Below are 6,337 nucleotides of genomic sequence, written 5' to 3'. Positions count from 1 at the left end.
GTAAGTAAGGGTACACTGCCTTCCAAGTGCTGGGATTAAAGGCATGAGTCACCACACCCAGCTTTCTGGAGGACATTTAATCCACAAAAGACTGTTACATTTGTAAAGAGGGTTCACAGAAAAAACAGAATTGGAACAGGGTGTTGTGGCATATTCATATAATTCCAAGCACTTGGGAGGCTGAGGCAGTTGGAGCCAGGTTTTGAAGCTAGCCTGGACTACATCACAAGACCATTTTTCAAAAAACAATGAAAGTAAGTGAATAAATAAATAAATAAAACCAAGATCAAGGAGGCTAGGGGTGTGGCTCCGTTGGTAGAGTGCTTGCCAAGCACTCAGGAAGTCCTAGGTTTAGTGTTCAGTGCCCCAAAAAACTCATTTTGGGCCTGGAGAAATGGTTCAGCAGGTAAAGGCAGTGGGTGCCAAGTTGTGATGACCTCAGTTCAACCCACCAAGCCCACATGGTTGAAAGAGAAGACTAATTCCCAGAATTCCACACACTTTTTTTTTTTTTTTTTTTTTTGGTTTTTTGAAACAAGGTTTCTCTGTGTATTTTTTGGTGCTGTCCGGGATCTTGCTATGTAGACCAGGCTGGCCTCGAACTCACAGAGATGTGCGCCTGCTCTGCCTCCCGAGTGCTGGGATTAAAGGCGTGCGCCACCACCGCCCGGCCCCATACACATTCTTGCATATATTGTGAGACCAAAATGAGCCATCTTAGAAATAAGACCAAAATGCTTTTACCCTAAAATTAAGGCCTAAGATTTCTCCTTTTGGGAATAGGCCATTAGTTACTGAAACCAGTCAGTTCAGATTCCAGAAACAAGGAAGTGTAAAAGTACAGAGTCACAAGATAGTCACGAGGTAATGCCTGCCAGACTATGGAATGTCCTCTCCCTGGTTTCCAGGGTAACTGACCACAGAAATGCCCCCACCTGAGGGCAGCCAATGAGAAATGGTGGCGGGCAACCACTCCCTTAGAAGTAATTTCTAGAAGTCCCTAGAAGCGAGCCAATCAGAATTGTACCTGTACTAGCACCCCTAAATGATGTAACCTTGTGACTTTTCCCTTTAAAAACTGAGCTTACAGACAGGTGGGCGCTTCCTCCAGCCTCCACTGCGTTGGATGTATTGGACGAAGTCCCTGCCTAGGCTTGTATATCCAGGATTAAACCTTGCCTGTGCATTCCGGCATGCTCATCTTTGGTGGTCTCTCTGTGGGTCACGATCTGGGCACAACATTTGGGGGCCCGTCTGGGATCCCCAGAGACCCCCTGCCGGGACCCCTAAGAGCTCCGGAGGTCCATCTGCACTCCGTTTTCTTGTCTTTGCTTTCCTTTTCTTATCCGAAGCCAGCGGTTGAATCTGACAGGACAGATTCAGACACGCCTGTAAGGTGACCCTGGAGGAGTCGAGAGACGTCTCGACCCCTCGTCAGGACGTGGGGGATGCCTCAGAGGACCCCTCCTCCGTCAGAGGACTCCTGTGTGGAGTCCATCCGTTTAAGGGGACCAGGAACCAATCTTAGAGTTCTGTGGCCCCGTCTGTATGGTTTTTGGATCCGTGTACATCAACACAGGTTCCAGAGACCCTCTGTTGCACCCGGGAATCTGTTAAGGCCTTGTCATCTGTTAAGGCCTTGTCATCTGTTAAGGCCTTGTCATTTCTTTATTGTCTGTTCTTGTGTTTGTTTTTTGTTTCTCTCCCCTTTGTTCATTAGCTTTCTAAACTAACCATGGGGACAACTCCATCTTCCCCCTTGGATTTAACCCTTGCTCACTGGCAGGACGTGCAAGACACGGCGAACAACAACAGTGTGAATGTCAGGAAGCGTAAGTGGGTGAGATTTTGCTCAGCAGAGTGGCCAACTCTTAATGTTGGCTGGCCGGCGGAGGGCACGTTTGATCTGGCCATTCTTCCTTTTTGTCTGCCTATCTTGTTCGTCAGTGTTATTTGTTATACCTTCATAAATGTATAAATGTGTGAGAACTGTGGCCACATGTGTGAGTGTTTTATGCCTGAGCTTGTGTATGCATTGGGACATGTGGGCCGGATTGCCAGCCAAAGGGATGGAGACCCCTTCGGTGGTTGAACTGGCACAGACTAACCTAACATTGCTTCCTTGCTCTCTCTGACCAGAGCACAGGCAGCAGGCAGCAGAAAGCTTGCAATGAGTCCTGCAGGCAGCGGCTGCACAGCTGCTACTTCGGGGACCCAGGGCGCCGCTGAGAGGGCTAGGTGGCCCGTGAGCATCACGGGGCCTAGATGCAGTGGGTTCGGGACCCCAGCTCGCTCAAAAAGCTATGGAGTAGAGGCTTGGCTGCATGGGAACTAGGCATGGCTTTATGCTAGAGCGGGCGGTGAGCACTGTGGGGCCCAGATATGGCCGGCAGGTTCTGGCTGGGCTCCTGTGTGGACATGCGGCAGAACTGGCAGGAGCCAGCAGGAGCCTCAAGGAGCTCAGTGTGGGGGCTGGTGGAGAACTAACTGCCCCTCCAGGGTCACAGCTGAGGAGTGGCCTACAGGTCTGTGGGCCCAGCCAGGGCGTGGAGTCACTTTCAGTCTGCCATTCTCATGTACTTGAGGGTCTGAGGTTGACAGCAATCTTTTGTCTCCATGGTACATGCTTTCCCCATTCTCTTCCATGCTGTTGGGTGAGGCTCCCAAGACCTGCCCTGGGGCTAAAACCTAATCAAGGTCTGGCTCCAAGAATGGAATGTCACCAACAGTTTGTCTGTGGTACAGTGCTGATGCAAAATGAGAGTTATTCTTGTTATGGTATGTGCATGTATTTCTGTTCTTGTTTAAAATATTATAACTTTACAATATAATCTAGAGTACTGAGGGAAATCACAAGAAAGACTTTGGTAAGAGTTTCTGTTTTGAAGGAAAAGAAAAGGTGGAATTTGTCTAGAGTAAATGTCTGAGGGATCAAAGTTATGGACTGAAGGTACATGGAAGGTTGTAGAAAGTCAGAGAGGATGTGATGTAAACTGTTATGGTTTCTTATACCTACAAATACTGAATTTAAAAGTTGATTCCGTTTGGTTTTCATCTTAAGAATGGCTAATGATTCTGCAAACTGCTTATGTGTGTATGTATACAGGTATGTGACTTGAAAATGAAAGCAAGCTTTAACTGTATGTATGTATGTGTGTAACTTGGATCCAACTGTGTGTATGTGTGCAAGTAATTATTGTTTAGAAAAACGAGCTTTAAACAGCAACCACGTGGCTCCCTCCATCTTGGCTGGTGACCTCATGGGCAGCCATGTGGCTGGCAGCCATCTTTTACTAAGGTTATAAAGATCTACTCGGGTTAACACCTAATACGTATGTCTTTACCAAGTGTTCAACAGCAGGTTTCTAGAGAATTTAAATAGATGGCAATATATGTTTAATAAATAAGGTACTTAATAAATATTAAAGCTGCACATCAATGCTTTTATTCACAGGAATATACCTTGCTCTGGCAGCCAAACTTTGCAACATAAAGGAATCATAGGAAACAGCTGAGGTTTGCAAATGTATGGCAGGACTAGAGTTCCAAAAAGAGTCTAGTTGCAGTGGTGGAAGACATTTGAGAGATCTCAGTCTTTTAAGAACAGTTTTTATAGTTATAAACCAATGGCTTAAAAAATGTTTCTTCTTACCCAAGGTACGTTCAGGCTTAAGAATGTTGTATAATGATATTTTGTTTTGGTTTCTTTACTGAACTCTATTTGATGCTAGAAGAACTTCAACTTAAAAGCATTGTTTTTAGGCTACTTTTGTAGACTGTTAGAGAACATAAATAGTCAGTCATAAGTAATCAAGTTTTTTAATTGTAGTCAGGGTAAGTAAGTACTGATGTGAGTTTACTCATTTACTCAGTCTCTTGCATATGTTTTTAGGGTTGAGCTTGAAACAAGTAATTAGAAACAAAGTTTGTCTATTCAGATATACCTGGACAGCCCTCATACTTCAGAGATCTGCAGAATATGGCATTTAAATGTTGATCTAAAAGCTTACTATATCAGACAGGCTTCCAGATCCTAGCAGTGACCCAAGGTCTCCAAAGAAGATTATGTATGAGGCACCACAACGTCTCTGCCTGAAATATGACAACGCTGACCACAGGGCAAGATGCCCCAGTGCAACGCCTGCTGCCAGGACCCAGCCCAGACTGTGGATGAACAGTAGGACACTGGAATTGATTGCACCCTTTTGCCTGATCAAGGTCAGTCTTCCATGTCCCTATTCCACAGAAAAATACTCTGCCTTATGGACCTGATGGTGGAAGAAGATTGATGCTGTCCTGACTGGTGCCTCCAACGCTATGGAGACCTGGGTAGGGATTGGTCCCTGTAATTTATAGGATTGGAAGCTTCTTGGTCTGCACTCAGATATAGTTTATCCTTCTCAGATCTCTGACAGTACTGATGGCCAGGCTCTAACTATGTCAGCATGGCAGCATCACACAACCAGATCCTTCTGCAAGGCTATAGCTAGCTTGTTAGCTCACTTTTAGGAAAATGTTCTAAGATATAAAAGTTTAAGTAAGTCATAAAGGTTCAGATATGAGTCTAAAATGAGATAAGTTTCAGATTACTCTCCTGTTCTATGGTTCAGAGCTTAACATTTAGGAGTCCTGATGAGCTGGGAGAGCAATGACTATTTACTGTTCAGTTACAAGCTCAACATTTTGGATTTGTTTTAGATGTCATCTAAATATGTCTAAATGTAAACCTAAAAGTGCTTCTCATCAGGTCAAAAATCTCTGTCCAATTTATACCTGGCTTTCTGGACAGAAGGAAAATGCACAAGCTTTTAACCCAAATCTGTAGTTCTTGTTGGGACTCAAAGGTATGAGTCCACTTCTGCTGTTTTATAAGATACCCATTATCTGCTTTGTCTACAATATGGATTTCAGTACAGATTGGTAATACTAATGTATCTAAAACTTTTATGTCATTTTGTAAGTAGGCCTCAAAGGATCAAAAGAGTCATAAAAACCTAGACCCACTTCACAGAGGTCAAAAGGACCCCAGATAAGTATTCCTAAAGATGGTATTTTTCCTCTCTCCTGGTCTTGGGACTACTGATTTTCCCATTACTAAGGGTATGGACCTAAGGGTTCCAAATAAGTTCATAAATTTTAACTTCTGTTCCTAGTTTAAATTTGTCTCAACAGATTTCTACTCAGCTGGCAGTCACCTCCAGGTTTCAGTCGCTGACTCCACTGCTCCAGACGACTGTGAGCTCCAGACTTGCTAAAAGCTGACGTGGACCAGCCCAGCTAACATGGTTCTTCCCTGTCCCTATGGGGTCAGGCAGCTACATGCTTCTGACAAATGCCCCCTTGCCCAGTCTTTGACTAGCTTTTCAGCCTTTTGGGGCCCCCTGATATCGGCACCCCAATGCCAGCTCGAAGCAGTTCCAGAAGTGAACGTCACCCATGTTCCCTGTTCAGAAAAGGCTGAAATGCTGAGTCAAAAGAAAACTCCCTGTCATAGAGACAAGATGACTAACTATACATGGCCATTATTAGAGAGGGATAGTTAAGAACTAACTGTCCAAAACCCATGATTGGGTTCCATTAGGCACATGAGAAGGGGGAAATGTGAGACCAAAATGAGCCATCTTAGAAATAAGACCAAAATGCTTTTACCCTAAAATTAAGGCCTAAGATTTCTCCTTTTGGGAATAGGCCATTAGTTACTGAAACCAGTCAGTTCAGATTCCAGAAACAAGGAAGTGTAAAAGTACAGAGTCACAAGATAGTCACGAGGTAATGCCTGCCAGACTATGGAATGTCCTCTCCCTGGTTTCCAGGGTAACTGACCACAGAAATGCCCCCACCTGAGGGCAGCCAATGAGAAATGGTGGCGGGCAACCACTCCCTTAGAAGTAATTTCTAGAAGTCCCTAGAAGCGAGCCAATCAGAATTGTACCTGTACTAGCACCCTTAAATGATGTAACCTTGTGACTTTTCCCTTTAAAAACTGAGCTTACAGACAGGTGGGCGCTTCCTCCAGCCTCCACTGCATTGGATGTATTGGACGAAGTCCCTGCCTAGGCTTGTATATCCAGGATTAAACCTTGCTTTTGCATTCCGGCATGCTCATCTTTGGTGGTCTCTCTGTGGGTCACGATCTGGGCACAACAATATATGTGTGAGCCAAAGTTACATTTTAAGTTTTAATTACTGTGCCTAAAAAAGTCAATGAAACAAAAATGCCTCTAGTCTGCAAACCCCTTGCCCAAGGACAAATAGTTCCTGAAATGCTGGAGGCTGTTGTTTATCATGTTTTTCACTCCCCTGAATAAGTTTGACCCATTTGGATGTGCTTGGTCAC

The sequence above is a fragment of the Peromyscus maniculatus genome, chromosome 19, assembly GCF_049852395.1.
Source record: "Peromyscus maniculatus bairdii isolate BWxNUB_F1_BW_parent chromosome 19, HU_Pman_BW_mat_3.1, whole genome shotgun sequence".
Lineage (NCBI taxonomy): Eukaryota > Metazoa > Chordata > Mammalia > Rodentia > Cricetidae > Peromyscus > Peromyscus maniculatus.
Note: the sequence above shows the minus strand (reverse complement) of the source record.